The following is a 23,681-nucleotide window of genomic DNA, read 5'->3' as shown; positions in this document are numbered from 1 at the left end:
CTCCGTGGACCTGTTGGGGCGGTATGCAAATTGCAGGGGGTCCATGTTGATGGGGAGGGAGGAGCAGATGTAGCCCTTTACTAGCTTCTCAAAGCACTTCATGGCTATGGAGGTGAGAGCTAGAGGGCGGTAGTCGTTGAGGCAAGCAGGCTTGGATTTTTTGGGTACAGGGATAATAGTGGACTTCTTCAGGCAGGTGGGGATGACAGCCTGTTCTAAGGACAGGTTAAATATGTCAGTGAATACCGGGGCCAGTTGGTCGGCACAGACTTTTAGGACGCGGCCGGGGATGCCGTCCGGACCTGCTGCCTTCCTGATATTCACTTTTTTAAAGGTCCGCCACACCTCATGCTCTGTTACCCTGAACACTGAGTCTCCATCAGCAGCAGACCCCCCCCCCCCATTGTCGTGGCTTGTGGGCTGGTGTTGTTATTACCAACATCAAACCTCGCATAGAAGGTATTGAGGTCATTTGCTAAGGAGATGTCACTGTTCAGTTTGAGGGAGGCGCCTTTGTAGTCTGTCATCGTTTTGAGCCCCTGCCACATAGCTCTAGAGTCAGCCTGCACACAGCACACGGAAGTCCTACCAACAGAGACGCGCACGGTGACGTACTCTATGGCGGGGGAATTTCTGCGGTGCACACGCCCAATATTCCAGGCCGTGGGACCATGAAACTTCCTCCCCCCCCCCCCTCACCCCGTAACGTGCGGGACTGCAACGTGACAGGAACCTTGAAGGACAGGGGGTGTACCCCTGACCAACAGAAAAAAGGGGGAGAGGAAAGGTTACCAGTTCACCCCTTTACGACCCCACACCCATGATACGATGTAATGACAAAAAGAGAGAAACACAGTCATAGTCAGCTCTATGAAGCGTCTGACAGCTTCACACCTGCTATCTGATTTTTACTAAGGAAAAAACACAGAATAGAGAGGGCTCTCTAAGAGCCCCGGTCCAACTTACACATGTGCTTCTGTGGCCAGTCCAACCCAGTTGTAGGTCACATGACACACACAACCCATCATCACCTATAAAAAATGGCAAAAACACTCTACAGAGGAACGCCGTTTTTCATAATGAGAGAATACATAATTCTCGATTAGTATCGGCCACAGGCCTTGCTAAGCACACACGAAAGCGACCAACAATCTTTTCTTTTAGGAAAATAAAGTTACTCCAGCAGATTTAGCACAACCTCAGCAATCAAGCTAAGGGTTACATCGTATCCCTACCACACAGTGACACAATGTAGTGCAACAACATGTCCACTCTGATAGGAGGATGAAGAAGTCCCCAGGGAACCGGGGGGAAACACAATCCTCCTACTTTACCCTTAATACGACCAGTTAAAACAGGAAAACCTGTTAATATGTGAACACACTGTTCATTGTCATTACAGGCTGAGAAAAGAATCAGTCTTTACTCATTTGTCACTAAGCATAGCTTCATAGGTTAGTTAACCCCCTTAGTTGTGAGTACACGGTACATATAAACACACATGATGTTTCTCACACAACAACCAGATCATTTTCACATCTGTAACAACAACCCGATTTGCACGGAGAAGCTATTACCAGTGACAAGACAATTCACACATAACTCGCGTCGTATCCTAAATGTATTGCAGCAACACACGTTTTTGGAAAACACCGTTATTTACAAAACATTTAGAAGGGAAAAGCCAGAAGACGTGTATAAGGTCTGGCCAAACCTCGCCTACCCGGAGCGTAGATCAACGAAGTGCAGTCTCAAGGCACCGTAGAAAACACAGCCGTCCTGTGTTGTCGATCTGGGCAGCGTCGCCGCTCCAACCCGTCGCTACGGTCCCCTTTGTTGACGCAGGCTTTGCCGTCCTGGCCCAGGGCAGGTTCGACGAACATCCTCTGCCAAAGATGACGTCGTAGTCAAGAGTGTTTAAAACATGTTATAATCAAAGCACGTTCAACAGAGTAGCATTAAGCTAACGGCCGCCCTAACCGTCTGACGCTATCGCCCCTGCCCGCGAGACGCCGAGCGAACGGCGCGCGCGACCAGAGGGGAGCTTCGAATCCCCCCCCCGCCTCTCCCCGAGGGAGAGGGGAGTCGGGAACCGCGGCGACGCACGAGGTGCCGGAGCCACCCCGCGCTGGGCCTAGGCCGATAGCAGCAAGCTAACGTTTCCTAGCCTAACCTAGTAGGCCACCTAGTGATCACAGCAGGCCAGCGCCACAGCTAACAGCTGACTGGCTAACAGTAGGCCACCACTAGCACGTAAGCTAAGCAGCTATCACCTGAACTTGTACACAATGATATAACACTCACCCAGACAGGCCGCCGTTCTGAAACCCTCCTCACTTTTTAAGAGAAAAGAGAAACAAGATGTTAACACAGTTTTACAGCGGTGATTTTACCAACACCCGACGGAGCCAGCACAATACCCAACTGGCCTGTGTAGCTGACTTGAACACAGATCTTCCGCTATCAAACATCTATGCCCATATCTCCTCGTGAGGGAATACTCTCATTTGGATATGAAAGAAGGGGCCTACACGGTGGCAGAGAGATATCCACTCGTCCAGAAAACACAGGGATCATCAGTGTTAATGGTCGCGGCCCACTAGTTAAAACTATAATGGGCTTCAGACCAAGGTCTTCTGTCGCCTAAGAGGCTGAATAAAGGACCCTAGCCTGGGGCCGGTTTTCATAAACATTGTCAATTAGCCCCCATAGCACTAACAGACAAGTGGAGCCTGCCAGCAAAACATAACTCACCAAACCTGGAACCCACCGCTTCTCACAACAGCGGCGCGTCCTACAGCCCAGCTGTGTCTTTACCGCAACCAGCACACAGCAAGGACTGCAGTTGGAAAAGCATGTAGCGGCGCGAACTCCCAATACGAAAACCGGTGGAGGATTTTTAGAATGATCATCATCTTCCAGACACTCCAGTACGAAGACAATATCGCCGTATTTTCTCGAAAATAGTGAGAGAGAAAATAAAGATATGATGTCAACGTATCCTTGCTTTCCAACTCTTCTCCTACCATCACATCACTTCAAGTGTGGGGATCTACCGAGGCACTTCCTTGTGGTGAAAGCGAGAAGGAGGCGAGTGGGTGGCCCCACCCCTGCTTATATGGGTAAGCTGATAGGGGTGTGGTCAGACAAATATTGGGATTAAAGGTACATTGTGGTCTTTATTCAGTGCGTGTGCACGTGTGCGAGGACAGTGCAGAGAGTGACGCTGAGCGGGAGCTATACGATACAGAACTGTACATATCCTACTCTTACTAGTTATGCTGCTGGACAGTATGACTACTACCATACTCTTTACACCTGTATCACTGTACATATTAATACTACAACTCTGTACATACATCTGATTAGCACTACACTCAGTAGCCTAGTACTAATTTGTATATAATCACCTGTACATTGATTAGATTAGATTAGATTAAAATGTATTGTCATTTTCAGCACAAGTACAGTACAATGAAAATAAGTTTGGCATCCAACCAGAGTGCAAATGTGGCAGTAAAGTGCAACAGCAATATACAATGTACAGGTGGTTAAACTGGGTCCAAAATATACAAATTAGTACTACTGAGTGTAGTGCTAATCAGATGTATGTACAGAGTTGTATTACCAGTATATAAATAGAGACAGTATGACTACTACTGACCAGCAGCATAACTAGTAAGAGTAGGATATGTACATATATAGACTATGTGCAGGTACAGACTAGGTGAGGATATATATATATGCAGTGTGAAATATATATATATATATATATATATATATATATATGGATACAGCATTATAGTACAGGCTATCATACAGAGCTAAGGGTTATGTGCAGGTGTACAAGCAAGTATATGAGGGGTTATATGCAGCTATATTCAGACAAATATGGATATGCAGTAATATAAATATATAAATGTATATTTATATATATACAGCAGTATATACAGCACTGTTGTACATCCTATCATACAGAGTATATGGGTAGACAGTGAAAGCAGTTGGTAGGTATACATTTGTAATATTTTACAATATTATTGTATATTGCTGTTGCACTTGCAACATCTGGTTGCATTTGCACTCTGGTTGGATGCCAAACTTCTTTTAGTTGTACTGTACTTGTGCTGTATAATGACAATAGATTTTAATCTAATCTAATCTAAACGATGTGCCAAAATTGACAATGGACAATGACATGTAGAGTAGTAACACTGGTACGGTCCTTTAATACAGGACTCCACTATAACAAAATGTCTGCCATGGATTTTCTTCCTCGTTTTGTAATATCATCGTTATCAACATGGTTTCACAAATTCACAGTGAACTTACTTAGAACTTGGCTCGGTAAAGAGTGAGGTAATATCATTGGGTCTCATTCTCCAACGGATTTACAACAAGAAATTTGCTCTCAGGCAAATTTCAGCCGATTTTAGACATATTAGGGCCGGTTGTGGGATTCCCTAACCATGCCTAAGCTTGGATTCGGCCGTGGCTGAGAGCAGGATTTACGAGTGCTGAGGAGCACACTTACTTGACAGACTGGTGTGCTCCGTGTTCTTAATGGCTTTATTTGAGAGGAATCATAGTGATTCCTTCATGTCAACCCTACAGGCCTCCTTGGAATAAATTAATTAATCATAATTTAAATAAATATGACAATATTTGTACAATAAAAAATTACGCATTTGATGTTGGTAACATTTATAATATGGATTCATCTGATCACAGGGCAGCTGGATTAACCATATCTGAACCAGTTATTTTGGACAAATGTATAATTACTTTAATTACTCAGATATTCAAACACAATTATGCAATTATTGTGAAATGATTGAAAATAATAATTATTTAATGCCTTCTGTGGAATTTGTATTTCTTATTTGTTACATATCTGTTTTATTGATTAATTATACATTTGAAAGAATGCAGGTTATAGCCAACATGCAATATATCCCATTATTGGTACAATGGGACAGACATTTGTTTGATATAGCTGCATTCCTTCAAATATATCATTAATCAATAAAACAGATATTGAAATACACTATGTAGCCTACTACACCAACACTGCAAATGCCAGTGAATAAATAAATAAGAACTAAAGCTAATTGCGTGTAAATAGACTGCATTAATATTCCATAAGTCTTGTTGTGTGCGCCACACACACGCACACAGTATAGCCTACGTGTCTAATGAATGAACAGTAGACTTATATTATTCTAATTACTTGTTTCATTAGGATTTAGTAGATACTATATATATGCTCTGCCCTATACGTACAGTAAGCACAGTACACATATTAAGGCCGCCAGAGTCGGGATTCGGGCGTACCATGAGCGGACTGTACTACGGGCAGCACAGTATCTGTGCTGCTCTCCTAATAAAACAAGTCATTAAAATAATATACGCCTATACTGCATTCATTCATTATGCACGTAGGCTATACAGTACTGCGCGCATGTGTGTGCGTGTGTGTGTGTGTGCGCGCGCTGCGGCAGGTGCAGCTCGAGCTGTATTATATGATGACAATACATTAATCTAATCTCATTTTGATCGGTCGCAAAGCGCTTCCGCATATCAGCCACCATTTTCACACGACTGCATCATCAGTTGCATTCTAATGAGCTGGACAGGTGTGTCTAATTATTGACTTTTTGCGATTTCATTTGCCTTATAAGGAGCTTCGGAGGCGTGGTTTGTATGCAAATGACCTGGACGGGGACGCGCGTTCACGTTTCAGAATGGTGACATTCCTCAACGCCGGTATCTCAGCTGTGATCGTTTGAGCCACTTAAGACAGCTTCCCCACGCATTGGGAAATCAGAGTGAACTTGTCGTCGATTCTGTCTCAGTCGGTTCCAAGCTGGTTGCCCTAAGAGAAGTCTTTGGAAAATATTGGAGAATGAGACCCATTGTTTATTTTTATTTTTTATTATTATCTTTTTCCCCCTCCTTTTTCCGATTTTTCTCCCATCCCACTGTTAGTCGTTATGCCAATTCCCAACCCCCTTCCTGGTTGTTGCGCACTCCCCCCTACTGTTGGTCCGGGAGGCCGGAGACTGTCACATGCTTTCCTCCGACGCATGTGCAGCCAGCCGGCAGCCAGCCTGGCAGCGCAGATTCTCACCGGGAGAGTGTAACGTGTGGAAGGTCACACTACCTCCCTCCAGATCCTACCCTCGCTGTGCAAGCGCCCTGACCGAACTGTAGGGGTTGCTGTCCACAACGCCCAGGACCCACCAATCAGCTTTCCCACCCCTAACACTGCCAATTGTGTTAGTATGAACGACCAGCCAAGTTGATAGCAACGCCGAGAGCTGGATTTGAACCCAGCGTCTCCAGCGTTGATGGCGAGTGCCTTGCCCACTACACCACCTAGCCGCCCACATGAGACCCATTGTTATCAGTGATACACTGGTAAAGTAAAAGGTTTGTAAACGATTTAACTCCATGCAGTCGACTATCACAGTAACACCAATAATCAACATTGTACAAAGAAAAACACACTGTAGATTTTTTTTTAATAAATCAACTGCATTTCTCTATCTATTGCTGCACATTTAGAATGAAAAATCAAAAAGATATGATGATTTTGTATAAATCTTGAATAGCTGGCATAAAATAATAATTAGCATTTGATTGATATCCGGTTTTCACCTGAAGCTGGCAGGGAATAATGAGAGGGAACAGACATGATAACATACATGATCAGACAGACATGATAACGTTACATCACTGGAACAGACACGCATGAGAACATTATCACTGGAACGTCGGGCGTTTCCGCCTTTTTTTTCACCACCAGTCCAGTGTTTTTCCACCAGAATTCCGATTTACAGAGTTATTTAGATTCTCTTCATTTCCCAGAAAGCTGGCCGGCGATGGTGTTATTTACTGTGGAACTGACTGAGGCACTTTTGGGAGCAGTTCAAATTCAGAAGCCAATCCACAAATAGTTTTCTCTCTTTTCTTGTCCGTTTCCCCCCTCTTTTCCTCTCTCTCTCTCTCTCTCTCTCTCCCTCTCTCCAGTCATCCCTCTGTCCCGATAGATGGAGATGTGAAATATCGAAACTCACTTTGTTGTTTGGGGACAATGCACCTAGCAGATGGGTGAGCCCTGCATAGACCCAATGTATGCAAATCTCCATACAAAGCAGGCCCAGGATGTTTTCAATATAACACCAGCGCCTCTGGCCATGTTTTAATCCCTCTTTACCCGCAGCCAGCGCACCGTTTCATCCAGTCAACCGCCTTAAGCGCTATGTCAACTTGGACATCTGGCCACATGACTGAACCAAGAAAAAAAGCGTGCGTTGGTGAGGGAGCTGGTTTCAGGGAAGGTATTGAGGTAGTAGGTATGTTATGTTGAAGGTTGCCGGGCGGAGATGAAAGGGGAGGTGCAGACGTGTTCGGTCAGAGTATTATGGTATGGCGGAACCGGGCAGGTGGGAGACATGGCAGGTATAGGAAGGAAACTGCTTACCTCTGTTAGGCTACTGAGTGCCAGGGAAACAGGTGTCACTGTCCTCTCTCTTTCTCTCTCTCTCTTTAATATGTTGTGTTGTTTTCTCGCTTGTTTTTCTCACCCTCGCCCTCTCAGAATGCTTAAAGGATAACTCCACTTTTTTTTTAAATTAGCTTATTTAACATCTTCCCTGGAGTTAGACAAGAAGATGCATACCTTTTTTGTCTCTGTGCGTGCATTTTAGCTTTGGGAATAGACGCTCCGTTAGCATAGCTTAGCTTCATCACTGGAAGTGGGGGAGGACAGTAGCCTTACAGTGCCTTACAGTGTATTGCAAGGTCTGACATTGACCAAACTTGATATGCATGACCTTGGTGGGCTCTAGGTCAACTCCTGAAAAGGGGGTCAATGTCAGACTTTGCAATCAAAAGTTAGGGGGCTAATAACCCTTGCCATAATTTCAGTGCGCCCCTAACTTTTGATTGCAAGGTCTGACATTGACCCCCTTTTCAGGAGTTGACCTAGAGCCCACCAAGGTCATGCATATCAAGTTTGGTCAATGTCAGACCTTGCAATACACTGTAAGGCACTGTAGGGCTACTGTCCTCCCCCACTTCCAGTGATGAAGCTAAGCTATGCTAACGGAGCGTCTATTCCCAAAGCTAAAATGCACGCACAGAGACAAAAAAGGTATGCATCTTCTTGTCTAACTCCAGGGAAGATGTTAAATAAGCTAATTTAAAAAAAAAGTGGAGTTATCCTTTAACCACAAACTACTAGGAATACACACACACACACACACTATCTCTCTATCTCTTTTTCTCTCTCTCTCTCTCTTTCGCTCTCTCTCACACACACAATCTCTCTCTCTCTCTCACACACACACACATACATGCACACTACAACACACATGCTGCCTGCGGCCCTCCTGGTCAGAGCAGTGGTTTCTGTGGTCATCTGAAGGCTTCAACACAGCCAGACACCTGGATACACATGGCACCCTTCACTACTCTGTGTGTGTGTGTGTGTGTGTGTGTGTGTGTGTGTGTGTGTGTGTGTGTGTGTGTGTGTGTGTGTGTGTGTGTGTGTGTGTGTGTGTGTGTGTGTGTGTGTGTGTGTGTGTGTGTGTGTGTGTGTGTGTGTGTGTGTGTGTCATTGTGCTAGGTGTGTGTGCGCTAGATGTGTGCATGTGTGTCTTTGTGCTAAGTGTGTGCATGTGCATGTGTGTGTGCATGTGTGTGTGAGAGTGTTTGTGTGTGTGTGTGTGTGTGTGTGTGTGTGTGTGTGTGTGTGTGTGTGTGTGTGTGTGTGTGTGTGTGTGTGTGTGTGTGTGTGTGAGAGAGAGAGTGAGTGTGTGTGTGTGTGTGCATGGATGTGTGTGTGTGTGTGTGTGTGTGTGTGTGTGTGTGTGTGTGTGTGTGTGTGAGAGAGAGAGTGAGTGTGTGTGTGTGTGTGCGCATGGATGTGTGTGTGTGTGTGTGTGTGTGTGTGTGTGAGGTGTGGGGGAAGGTGCCATAGAAGTCAACATCTCCTGAGGGAAGACCATCCGGATTTCGAGGCAGGATTGTGGTGAAGCTGCATGTCCTCATTCCATGACATCACACACACACACACACACACACACACACACAATAACATACACACAATAACATACATGTACATCAGTGGCGTCGTTAGCCCTGGGCTTCCGGGGCTTTAGCCCCGGATGTTTTTCTCCTAGCCCCGGATCTAAAAAAAAAAAAAAAAAAAAATTGTTTACTTTTTTTTTTTTTTTTTACTTTTTTTTTTTTTTTTTATGTCAGCATGTTGTTTGTGTTATGTTTGTTAGTGTTTGGTATTTTTTATTGGTTTTTAGTACTTTTAAACATTTTTAGTAAGTAGTTTTCATTTGATCCTATAATTTTTCATTCACCGATTTGTGGACTTTTTTTTTTGTGTCCTGAAAGGCGCCTTATAAATCAAATGCATTATTATTATTATTATTATTATTATTATTATTATTATTATTATTATTATTATTATTATTATTATTATTATTATTATTATTATTATTATTATTATTATTATTATTATTATTATTATTATTATTATTATTATTATTATTATTATCATCATCATCCAGGAGGGAAAAGACACTTTGGATAGTAGGGACTGCATCTCTGCCTGTCCTGACCAGGAAACACTTTGCAACTGTGATCTCCTCTGGCAATAGTTGGATATTGTAATGTGTGGCGAGGGGTTGCAGCAATTCCACTGAGGGAAACTGGTCTGAGGCTGGATAACATGCCTGTATGCCTCTCATAAGTTGTTATCCAACTCATGAGAACCTGCTCTCAAGCTCTGGATAGAACAGTCTCTGTCTCAGCTGATCTCCTGAGCTGAGGTCTGAGCTTGTGCCACAAGATGCCATTACATATGGCCTTTGTCCTGTCATACATGTCCACTGCCATCTCTGAGGTGCGATAACCTTTGAGTGTGTCCTGCACTGTGCTTTTAAATAGTACAGATAGGTATTGAAGATGTGCACTTTAACGCAGCAGCACCTGGAGCCTCCATACCCATGTCCAGTGTCCACTGACAAAGACATGCTCATGATACTGTGATAAACTATAATAAGCTTTAATCGAACCCTGGTTCATTTCCTCGGATAGTCCGGTTGGTTTGGGGTGGTGTGAAAGCTCATTCACTCTTGCAAGTGAACCCTGCATTTGAGATGTGAATGCAAAGCGGACCAAAGGCAGGAAAATACCCAAAAATCTAATATCTTTTTTATGAGACTTTCTTTTTCGATTGCTTAAGCATGATTTTTAAAACGGGGCCCGGTGTTTCAAAACACACAATTAGCACAACCACACACACAATTATCAGAACACCTCAGATCCTTTGCTAAATTAAACACTTGTCAAAACCATACACTAATTTAAAAAAAACTACATTTTGTTACTATATGAAACACGTTTTATATGACTTAATTCTGTTTGAACCAGTTACTCACACTGCTGTGCTTAACCTAAAACACATTTAGCTATTCTACTTCTCAGTGATTAGAGTACTGTAAGTGAAGTACGCAGAGAATGTGCAAATATACAATAAATTCACCAAACACTACACAAGACCAATGCTGTAGACTGATGAAAATATTATTTATTTATCTACATATACCCAAATCAATGATGCAGACTGCTGGAAAAAAAACATTTTCTCTCCATATACCCAAATCAATGATGCAGACTGATGAAAATATAAATTTTCTCGCCATATAACCAAATCAGTCAACATTTCAACATGGAGAATCACAACAAAACATGTCCCAGTTTTCATGCTACTATGTGCATAACACTGTAAGCTCAGCAAATATCAGACAAACATAAAATACTGTATCCAGTAGGCCTACAGGTTAAAATTACAGTAAAACAAAAACAATTTTGAAAAAATTTAAATAGAGTACAGAAAATACTAGACATTATCTCTTTGCCTAGCTGGATCTGGCAAGATACTTTTTTGCTCTGTGTATTGTTTTGCAAAAAGTGTGAGGCTGACATTGTGCTTATAGAGGTGCAAATCTGGGCCTATGTTTTGCTCCTTGAGTGTAATGTTTTGATAATTGTGTAATACTTTTGATTTGAGTGTTTATGCAATTGAAGAAAACTGTAAAGACTAGAGATTAACTGTTTATTTCTTTTGTACATAGGCTGTGCATATGTTTGTTTGTTTGTTTATTTGCTTATGTGTATGATTCTTAACTGTTTTATTTTGTTATTGGTGTATATGTGTGTATGTATGTACAGTATATGTATATATATATATATATGTGTATAAATATGTATATTTGTACTCCTGTTGGGGCCTCTTGGACCAGATCAATGTTTTATCTGGCTAAATAAAGGTTAAATAAATAAATAAGAAACTGATGATTTGGTCCTGTTAACTTTGAATTTTCTATGGGGACTGCCCAGATCCCTCTCATGGACATGGACCTCACTTTGAGAACCTCTAATGACATTGGAGAATATTATATAATCATATCAGATCAGATCAGGTCAATTATTTTCAAGTTGAATACAGTTTTAACCAAGGTTTTGTATCTTTGAATGGCATAAATATGTTCAAGTTCAAGTTTTGTTTACCCAAAACACTAGGAATGGAGGAAATGCTTGTGCAACTGGAATGTATTGAATTATTGGGTGTCACACTTGACAAAACACTTTTATGGTCCACTCACAAATGGTTGTCAAAATGAGCAAAGGCATTTCAATCATTAGAAGATGTGCCTATTTCTTAACAGAAATGGCAATGGTATAAGTAATACAATCCCTAGTCTTATCCCACCTTGACTACTGTCCAGCAGTCTGGTCTAGTTCCTCAAAACAAGAGCTTAACAAGATCCAACTGACTCAGGACAGAGCTGCCCGCCTGACCCTTCACTGTTCAATGGGATGCATGCAGGCTGTCATGGTTGAGGGTGGAAGACAGACTGGCTTGTAGCATCATCCTCTTTGGTAGAAATATCTGTACCTTGAGAGTGCCTATAGGTTTATATACACACTACAGACAATACATACTAAAGATCAACATGTTTATAATACCAGACATGCAGCTATGGAAAGATTCACGCTTCCACTACCCAGACAAATTCATTAAAGATAAATTGTAGTGTATAGAGCTATGTGAAACTGGAACAAACTGCCATTACATCTAACACATATTACCAGTAAGACAAGTTTAAAAAATAAATTGAGAACAGCAATTTTACAGAAAGAAATAATTTAATGATATTCTTATTTAAAAAAATAAAAATGATCCAAATTAGGGCATTTGTGTGGTGGTAGGTGAGAGTTGGGACCTCTGTCACCTCTCCACTTCTGTGGAGCTTCATTCATATAGACAGACAAATTACTATATTTACTGTCATTATTAGGGTTTCAAGCAAAAATCGATTTTTTTTTCTTCAGCATTGGTTTCGCAAATTCCCGTGAGATGGTAAATGGTAGCAACATGAACTTTGACCCATTGATTGGAAGTTGTGTGCAAATGGTCTCCAACGAATATGACCCCAATTGGTCAAAAGGGAGCGCTATAATTAAAGGTCAACTTTAAAAGATCAGAACTCCTACACCGTGATTCCGATTTACAGGAAACTTGATGCAGACATCCCTCTCTATGCCCTCTACAGATTTTCCTCAAGGACCCATAAAGTCCACCATATTGGATTTTCCGCCATTTTGGATTTTTATTTTAAGTCCAATATTGTGCTATCACTGTTTTTACCACCCTTAACGTGCCATTTAATTTTTTTTTATCTGTGGGCCATGTCTAATATGGGCAGGACTCTGTAGTTAAATTATAGGCCATCGATTGAGTTGTTTCATTTCATTTCTATACCTTTATTTATTTATTTGTTTACAGTGGAACACTTTCATTTGTTTGCTTTGTTTGTTGTGGGTTTTGTTTGCTGGCTAGGCCCCTTTACCCCTAACCAGTTTGTGTTACATACATGTCATGGGGTGGATTCTGAAGAATGAACGTGTGAATAAGTATATTATTGTTGCATTGCTGTGTTTAGTTTCAGTTTGAGTCCTCTTGACTTCTGTTTGTAGTGTATTTTGCTGTGACTTATTGTTTTACCTCACACTATTGATTCGTTAACTGAAAACACCTGTGTCACTACCTGCAGACGATTCCACAATTTGCTTTGACAGCAACACAGCTGGTAACCAAGTGGAAAGTCAGATCTTGGATCGGGGTAACCTGTGAACAGTGACTGGGGGCGGGCCTACAGGTGGATATCAAACGGGGAAGGTAAAGACTGTTTTAAACTGTTGGAACAGTAATTCAGTAATGTTTTATTGCACTGCACTATTTCTGTCTATTCTACTCTCTGCAATTCTTGTATGAAAGGTGCTACTGTATACAAATAAAGTGTATTATTATTTTACAGGTGGCCACAAGGTATGAATGAGTTCAGCTGGTGAAGCTCAGTGTGCTGCAAGGGTCTGGAGAACACACGGGTGGTAGATGAGTCTACCCCTGGGTGGATTGTGAGTAACGCGTGTTGACCTTGGATGTGAGTTGTTCATTGTGTAGCGCGCCAGAGTGCTTGGCTACGGTTGTGGCTCGCTGCTCGCACTTGCTCCCCTGTCTTTTCAGAGACCACAGGACGTGCCGGCGGATAACGGGGAGCTAGGCTAACGAGACGGTGGATGAACCCTGGCTGGCGCTCCACATCCCGCAAAGCGATGGACACACTTCCTGGGCTGTGGATACGTCCACGCCAGTGGAGGTTATTGCATGACAACTAGTGAGGCAGTACTTCAATAGTATTTTACAGACAAAAAAAAAATATATATATTATTATTAACACTTTAATCGCCGGGAACGCCGTAACTCGTCTTTGCTTGCCATGCTCATTCTGCCGAAGACGCCGTAACTCGTCTTTGATATCAATATTTCAAAAATCTGTGATCGAAATCATATTTCTCCTCCGGAGACATGAGATGTACTGGTGAGCTCCACTCAACTGTCTAACGGTTCAAGAGCGCCATCTGGTGGCCGATCGGCAGATCGGCCAACAGGAAGCGACGCGCCAAACAGGAAGTGCTCATCCATATTTCGTCCGGGCACTCGCGATCGTTAGCCGGACTCCATCTCAACACACTGGATAATCAATCGCTCGCCCCAAACTCAATAAACAACGTTATTTGGACGTATATAGTATTATACAACCTGGAAATGGTTCATCTAAATCAACATCCCATAATCGAAAACTGTCTACTCCAAGCTGATCGTCCAACGGCGCGAGGAAGATACGGTGAGTTTCAACGTTATTTTATAACGTCTTCTATACTAACTGATCTGATGATCATATGACCAGTGTTGGGCAAGTTACTTTAAAAAGTAACTAGTTACAGTTACTAGTTACTTCTTCCAAAAAGTAACTAAATTACTTACTCAGTTACAAATTATAAAAGTAACTAGTTACTTCAGAAAGTAACTATTGCGTTACTTTCAAGATTTTTTTTTACATAAACAACATACACAAATCTAAACTATTTTAATGTTGCTGTGGGACAAAGTGAGACTAGCCTCCAATCAAATGCCATGTAGGCTATGTAGATATTATAATTACTATGTTTATATAGTGGATCATACAAATACAAACAGAATAGATGTTTTGGAACTTTTGATATGTATTGCCCCTCAACAGGCCACAACTGGGCAACATTAAATTATGCTTGTTAAGCACTATACCAAAAATAAATAACAAATATATACTGATTGATTGAACATTTTAATTAACAGATTTCAGAATGGGTACAATACAGTACGGCTCAATACACACAATTGTTAAGGGGATGCAGACCAGAGAAAGAGTTTCGTCTTGTTTACATCAGGGTCCCCCATTTTCAATTCATGACATTTATGACGAAAGTCTTTCTCTGGTCTGCATCCCCTTAACAATTGTATGTATTGAGCTGTACTGTACTGTACCCATTCTGCAATCTGTTAATAAACTTTTCAATCAATCAATCAATGACATACACAACATACAGATATAAGAATCTAATCGAATCATCTAAACTAATCTAATCATTACATTTAAGACATGCATGACATACAGAGATATATCTCTGAGCAGCTGAAGCCTGTGCTATTAAACCAGGAAGTGCAGCACTGTTGATAAGGCTGTCGGCACTGCAGTAGAGCCACTCAGTGCCCTGCGCTGCAAAGAGTGAACACAAAACACTCATGGACCCGCGGTCTCATGTTGACATTGTGTTGTTCGTTGGATTCGTTTTTGAGCTCAAAACATACACTACACGGACCGCGGTCTCATGCTGACTGATCAGTGATCGCTTGTCTTGTCGCGCTGTGTGTCAGACTCTAAATGCTTTAGACACCCGCCCACCTACACCTCTGATTGGCTTACCATGACATTGTATTCAACCTCAGCCAATCGTCAGCATGTATGCTTGGCTCGCGCACTGTCCACTAAACAAGGAAGAACATATTATTGCCTCTCGGCGCAGAGATATGTCTGATGAAAGAAACAGGTTCATTCATAGTAACGCGCCGCATTTTTTTGTAGTAACGGTAACGACGTTACTCGTTACTCAAAAAACGAACGCCGTTAGTAACGAAGTTACTTATAGTGCCGTTATTCCCATCACTGCATATGACCCACCCTAGATGAATGATATAACGTTGCCCACGGAATTATAAACGACCCCCCGCCCATCCGGTCAATATCAGATGATACGTAGTAACTTCTAGAAGTACCTCCAGTTGGCACCAATCGCTACCAAACTGTATTTGATCATCAATATAATGCATTTGGGGCTATAAATCAAGTTCTGGAGAAAGCTGCAGAAAACGATAAAAACATACTTATACTTTAGACCATATTTTAGTATGAATATGTGAATGAAAAAGTATAACGTTGCTACACCCTGAACAATGGATATAGGACATTGAATGGGCCATAATAATGTCAATTTAGCAATAGAATTTAAAAAGTTATAGCCCTGCAAAGAAGGGGAACTTCTCCATAGACAAATAGAGCTGGCTAGGGATGGTAAATTATGAATTTAACCATGGCGATCAAAGTGTTAATATACATATATATATATTCTCTTTTTTTTTTATTATTATTATTATTATTTAATTTTTTATTATTATTATAATTTTTTTTATTAGAAATGTTTTCCTCTGTGAACAATGCCAGTGAATTTGAACAAAAACAATGCCAGTGAATAATTTTTTTCTTCAAAAATGTCCAAATGACAGCTCTGAGCTCTCTGACCTGACTGCAGTAATGGCCAGCTGTCAATCACTTACTGCAAAAAAAGTTGCACAGGTTGGGCTTAAGAATATAATTATCCAATCAAAATAGGCTATTTGAGTTTTAAAAAGCCGGGGTAGTGAGACGGAGCGCACTTGATTGATTGTCGTTCCACATTGTCTGTCAACCCTTGAAATCCAATCAGAGATTGGCCCCAGCTAAACTCACGTAATTGTCCTTGTGTTACATAAAACCCATCTGTGGCCTCATGCAGAGGAAGGTGGTAAATACATGTTAGATATTCCAATGTACAGTTTTGCTTGTACAGTTGTACAAGCATGTACCATTGACTCAGAATGGTCTGTTTTATTGAAATCATCACAGCAGTATAGTTTGTTTATACTTCGGAAGTATGATATTTAAACATGGTCCCCAAAATGAATGGAAGCGAATGAGGAGCCTGACACCTGGGAGGAATGGGGGTGTTGCAGCCTTGGGGATGTTTTAAAAATATAATTTAATATATTCTATAATAATTTGTGCTTCACCAAGAAATTTGGTCAGCAGCCGCCACTGGTCCACGCCAGTGGCAGCTGGTCCATAGAGGGCGCTAGGGCACTGCCCCCCCTGGTGGAGAGAGAAAAAGAAAGAAGAAATAGTGGTTTTAGATTTTGACCCCTAAAAATATAATCATTTTAAAAATAAATAATAATTACTCATTTTAAGTGTTTGTGTTTAAAATGCACAATAACGTGTAATATATCAAATATAAATCATTGTTTGTGCGTCCTATTCATCCCCCCCCCTCTCTTCTCGGGCGCTAGAAATCAGCCAATTGAAAATTTCACAGGGCAACATAAATGAACCTAGCAACTAAATCCAATCAGCGTCTTCAAATATGATGCCTGTGGGCGCTTTTCTGTAGCGACCGAAGTATAGTCATTGTAGCTGACGTGCGTGTCTGCGGGTGTATGCCCGCGAGTGGCAGAATCATAAAATGTGTGCCCAGTGACTGCCGCACTTTTCTTGTGTTCTAGCTGTCGGTGACCTGGGGACGATGGAGGCTACGGGCACGGACCAAGAGGCCGACCCACGGGACAACTCGCAGATTGGGCGGCGTTTACACATGGACATGACATTGATGATTTGATATTTTGATGTAGTCTAATAATAAGTTGTGTATTGAATCCTATAGAGGTTTTATATTTGTGTTATTGGCCTGGTAATAAAGTGTTATATTTTAATCCTAGTGTCCTCTGTTCTTTGCCACTATCTGTTCTTTGCTCCTCCCTCCCACCAGAACCTACATTTATATTTATACTAGAGCCTTTTGGAGCTATAAGAATATGTCCAGATAACTACTCGAAACATCCTAAAAACTACATTCAAATTGACGTCTAGGGGGCACTACAAATGTACAAAATGTGCATGGAATAACACAAATCGTATTATATTTCCACGTTTTTGTCAGTTCCTACCTGGCTACTCGCTCCCTCTATCTCTCTCCCGCTCTCGCTTTAAGTCAGGTGTAGAGTGCAGGTGCTGTTAGCGGAGCAGCTGATTAACGTGGAAGGGGGAATAACAATGTACCTAGCTTTATTGAGGTTGATGGGGCATTTATAACAAAGCCTGTTGATATAGCTCTGTATTTCAATGACTTCTCCTTGTGTAAGGTAAGGAATAATATGTGTATGAGTAATGTAAAATATAATGATAAGATATTAGAAAAAAATTCTCATTTAGTCTATGTTCTGTTGACACTAGAATGGTGAAGGAAATGTTGTCAGATATAAAAAAGGAAAAACCAGCAGGCCTGGATAACATGGATGGTAGACTACTGAAGGTTTCAGCAAAGCATGTAGCAGGTACGGTCACGCATATTATAAATCAAAGCATCAAATATGGTATATGTCCAAAAGTCTGGAAGGAGGCTAAAATCATTCCTTTACAGAAAAATGCAAAAGTCAACCTGTCAGGTGCAAACAGTCGACCTGTGAGCATTTGCCAGTGTTAGCGAAGATAATGGAGAAAATAGTGTTTACACAAATCCAGAGTTACTTCAATGACAATGAATTGAATACTGATTTTCAGCCTGCCTATAGGGAGGGTTACTCAACAGTGACAGCGTTGACACAGCTAGTAGATGATTGTCTAATGGATATTGATAGAAAGAAATGTGCAGGATCAGTGATGTTAGACTTCAGTGCAGCATTTTATGTCATGGATCATGAAATACTACTGGAGAAACTTAAAGACTATGGCTTTGCTTCATCGTCAGTTTCATGGATAACTAGCTACTTATACAGTAGAAACCAGAGAGTATTTTTTAACGGTAGCCTATCTGTTATTCACCATTCATAAAAATTATTTGCCGTTAATATCTGGGTGTGGCACTAAATAAAGAGCTACAAAAAAGGCTGAGCTTGCCAAATTAGATCTGCAGCATAGGGAGCTAGACTTTTTTTTGTCTCCTCGTCCAACGTTGTCTGTGTTCCCTGTTCCTGTATGTAACATTTCTCTCATTTCAGGTTTGGGAAGTGGTGATGTGCAGAGAGGTGTGCACGCTGAGTTGCTTGTTGATGGTGTGGACATCAAACTGGGTAACAATCTTGCCCGGGTGCGGGTGGGGGCCGAGGGGCCTCTCCCAAGTGTAGTCACCCAAGACTCTCCTAGTCCAGACTCACAAGACTCTCCTAGTCCAGACTCACAAGACTCTCCTAGTCCAGACTCACAAGACTCTCCTAGTCCAGACTCACAAGACTCTCCTAGTCCTATGTTTGACGACATATCAGATGTTGTCATTGAGCATCCAGCCTGTGCAGTGACACAGGCAATGACAGCAACGTGTGATGCGCAGGGGGCTACCCAGGGCGCGGATGTTGAGACTGCTCATGTTAGTTTGGTTCTGCCTGGCCCATTACAGTCCATGTCGCAGACTGATTCGGGTACAGATCAGGACAGTGATCCGGCTTTAAAAGGGCTGTTAGAGACAGCTGTGCCATTTGAAAAAATAATTGAGACAAATGTTGTTGGCAAGAAAGCAATGACATGTGAACATGGGAGCCTCCTAACGCCCACCAACTTTTTCCCATCTGAAGGGGGGGGGGGGAATAATAGGGAATACAATAATGTTTCTCTCTGTTCCACTTCTCCAGTAGCCGTTCCTGAGGAGGGACTGCCTTGGCTCCTATTGGCTTCCAGAGAGGTAGTCCAGGAGGGCACAGGGTTTAGCCCTAATGACCTGGTGGTTGGTCAAAAAGTTTGTGGTCCCATGACTGTTCAGAATGAGACTGTTCAGAATGAGATTAAGAAAGCAGGAAAAGGAAGGAAAAGGAGAAGGAAAAAGAAAATGGGAAAAGGAAGGAGAAGAAAAAAGAAAATGAAGTATTTTGGTGATCGTTGTGCTGGGCTGGCGGTCAAGTTTTGCTTTTGCAGCCTGTAGTGGCTTCTCCCTGTGAGGCAAAGTTCCCAGGCCCTTACAGTATTGTGCGGCAGGTGACCGAACTAAATGATGTTGTTGTGCCCGCAACTTTTCAGCGCCTAATGACATGGGTCTGTGCATGGTTGACCATTTAAATTATAGGTTTGACTCCATTGGTTTTGAAGTACATCATATTTTAACATTCTCTGTTCTTCTCGTCTTGTTTGTTCCCCATCTCTTCTGTCTCTTGCTCTCTTAATTTGCTTCTTAGGATCCGGAGAGCGGAGGCAGGAGGGTGAGGGGAAAGGGTGACCGGTCAGCAGGGGTGTTGGAGATGATTTGTGTCTGAAATTCTGTTGCTTTGTTTGATTTGATGGTGTTTCATTGTGTGGTGTATTATCCCTTTACATGTTGGCCTTAATTCTTTGACTGTTGTATTATAAGCCTAGGGCTAATTTTGATAATGCACAAAGAGGCCTAAACCCTTAACCTATGTGGGGTATGCTTGATAATTTGGTTGGAAATGCCATTTAGCTCTGTAGGAAAATATCCCTTTTTGGCAAATGTTTTGGATTGTAGACATTTGTATTTGTATGTGCTCATCTAATATGCACCTTGTTTTGCCTGTCTGGTCTGTTCCCCAATCCCTACTGTCTCCTGCTCTCTTAAATGGCTTCCTAGGGCCCTATGTTGCAGAGAGCAGAGGCAGGATGGTGAGGGGAATGGATGAAAGTATGTTGTATGTTGTATGTTTGTGAGGATTCGCCTGTCCCTGGACTTTTTTCCTATGTTTTCCCTGTCTACTCTCCTCAACAGCCCCCACCCTTGCGATGATTTACTCTCCTCTACTCTTCACCAGCCCCCACCCTTGGACATCCTTGATCCTCTACCTTCACGCACCTGTTGGGAGTTTGCAATCACCTCGGGAGAGTACATAGGTTGCAGACTCCCCTCCAGTCCTTGTCGGGTCGTTCTGTGTTCTGGACTCTGTGTTCTGGATTCTGTGTTCTGTACTCTGTGTTCGTTCTGTATCTGTATCTGTGTACACTCTGTGTTCATGGAGTTCTGTACGTTACCATCCTGTACGTTACCATCACCTGCCGCGTCTCCGGCGTGAGACAACGTGCCAGCCATCACCACCTGTCGCCGTTTGCCTGGAGTGGGACACCGTCTTCGCTCTCTAATTCTCTACGGGAGGTTTTCCAGTGTTCCCACTCCAGACGTCAAGCCGGCTCATCATCGCTCCCGATTCCACGGGAGGAAGGCGTCTCTTCGTGATCCTCGTTCCTGGGGGTGAGGCTCGTCGTCGCTCCCTAGTATTCCACGGGAGGACGGCGTGTGCCCATCCCGTTCCCCTTGGACCCAGGCTCGTCGTCGCTCCCTAGTATTCCACGGGAGGACGGCGTGTTCCCATCCCGGTCTCCTGGGACCCCCTTTGTTCTGCGCTGCCCATCTGCAGCATCCGAAGAGGAGGAGGAGGATCTCCGTGCCAGGCGCCGCTGTCGGGCCCCTGTTCCCGTGCCAGGCCCCCGCCGTCGGGCCCCTGTCCCCGTGCCAGGCCTCCGCCGTCGGGCCCCTGTTCCCGTGCCAGGCCTCCGCCGTCGGGCCCGTCCCCGTGCCAGGCCTCCGCCGTCGGAACCCTGTCCTCATCCCTGTAAGCAGCTCTGGCCCTCGCCCTGTCCAAGGCCTTAACCCTGTTCTCTGTCCCTGTCTCCAGCCCGCCTCTCCGGGCCTCTGTCCCTGTCCCCCTCTCCAGTGCCCCTGTTCCTGGCCCTGACTCTTAGCCCTGGTCCTTAGCCCTGGCCCTTAGCCTTAGTCCCTTAGCCTGTTCGCCTCTTAAAGGCACAGTGTCGCATTTTCCATATTTCCTTGACTCTTGTGTTTTTGTGTTTTCCCTTAAAGGGACTGTGCCGCTTTTTGTTCTATAATAAATATTTGCCCTGTTTTTGGCTTACTCTCATACCTGTCTTGTGTTGTGCGATTGGGGTCGGTTACAAACCATAACAATGTTGGTGCTGTCTTCTTAGACCTTAGCAAGGCTTTCGACTGTATCAACCATAATATCCTCCTAACCAAACTAACTCACTTCAATTTCTCAGCTGCTACAATAGAGTGGTTTAGATCCTACTTATCAAACCGAAAACAATGTGTCACGGTCAATGGCGCCAAGTCCCCATATCTAGACAACCCTGTAGGTGTCCCTCAGGGATCAATCCTTGGGCCCCTGCTATTCTCCCTGTATATCAATGACCTGCCAAATGTGTGTCCCGAACTCAATGTACAGATGTATGCCGATGACGCAGTCATCTACACACAGGGAAAGGACATAGAGTTGATTACATCTAGGCTCACATGCACACTAGACAAGGTACAATGCTGGCTAAACAGCACCTGTCTCCTACTTAATGCGAAAAAGACTGTGTGCATGTTCTTTAGCAAGCGTCCAGAAACCATCAAGCGGTCCAATGTGTTCCTGAGGAAGGAGGGAAGGAAGGAAGAACTAGAACTTGTTTCCCACTTCAAAGTCCTTGGGGTCATCTTGGACTCAAACCTGACCTTTAAGAAACACATAAAGAAAGTGAGGAACACCATCAACTTCAACATTTCCAACTTCAAACAAATACGGCCCTCCCTAACACTTGAAGCCGCAAAGACATACCTACACTGTATGGTCTTCTCCCACATTGAATATTGCCTTCTAAACTGGTCATTTACTGGGGCCACAGCCATGAAACCCATAGAACAACTTTACAACAGAGCATTGAAGGTATATGACAGGAAACAGTACTCATACCACCACTGTAAAATCCTGGATAAGCATCCAATTTTAAATTTTGAAAACCTCAGACGTTATAAAAGTTCCTGCTTTGTATATAAATGCCTGCACAGATTAGCCCCTCCTCCTCTCAAGGAGTTTATCCACGAGAAAAGGAACACTGGATTAGCCACTAGGTCAAACACCAGAGGGGATTGTGAGGTCCATTTTAGAAAGACCGCCTTCAGCAAAAATGTTCTATCGATAAAGGGAAGTGGAACATGGAACAGCCTTCCGGTCCCCTTAAGGGAATGTACCACCCTGTCCACCTTTAGGGGCCAACTCAGGAAATGGCTGTTAGACAGCCAAATATGCACTCAATAGGGATGTTAGTGATGATGTACTGACTGAATGTCATGTTAGTGTGGTCATGTCAGTGATGTCAGTTTTTATTAATGAACGTTGTATGGTCCGTTTTGTGTTTGTTTTATGTTAGGACTACGGGTGGAAATTAGCCCTGTGCTATTCCTGGCATATTTACGTCCTTATCATGCTGTGATGTTATGCATACACTCATGTAAATGATGTTCATTAATTTGCATTGTCCTTAATAAACAAATCTTAAATCTAAAAGGGTTAAACAATTTGTGATTTGAAGTTAGAACAACTCTGGATTAAAAATATTATGCTTACTTTGTTGTGGATGGAATTAGCTTGTTTGTCAAATAAAATGTGATTTGTTAATAGGGTAGAATTCTTTTCTTTAGGCGGAGGGTGTGACGACCCCCACTTCACCTGCAAATGGGGAGTCTTCTGACTCAAAGAGCATGGTAGAGTGGGCAGGTCGTTACCCCAATTTGAAGCACCTGTGCAGTGCAGAGAGCTGCCTGCAGCACCAGTATATATGTTTCCCCTGTCTAACCCCTCTGTCTGCTTTCCCCATCTACCAGGACAGGTTGTATCAGCCACCAAGCGAACCAACTTTGGATCCTTTGACAATTCTAATACCTACATTTGTTGTTTATTCAATTATTGTTTCTTTAGATAATAAATTATTTTGTTAACGTGTGGACTCCCTATTTGTGACAAGGTACATTATGTACATGTTATATACCTTTGATTTGGGAGTATTTAGGGGTTCAGGGAATCAACCAGAACGATTCGGGCTTATTGCACATAACACGTCCTATCTCACGATCTATGGAAAAAGACTGGATTATTTCGGAAATGGGTGATGGTCAGCGTGTAATAAACTACA

The sequence above is a fragment of the Notolepis coatsorum genome (genome assembly GCF_963971535.1).
Source record: "Notolepis coatsorum genome assembly, chromosome: 17".
Taxonomy (NCBI): Eukaryota; Metazoa; Chordata; class Actinopteri; order Aulopiformes; family Paralepididae; genus Notolepis; species Notolepis coatsorum.
This window is presented reverse-complemented; position numbering follows the sequence as displayed.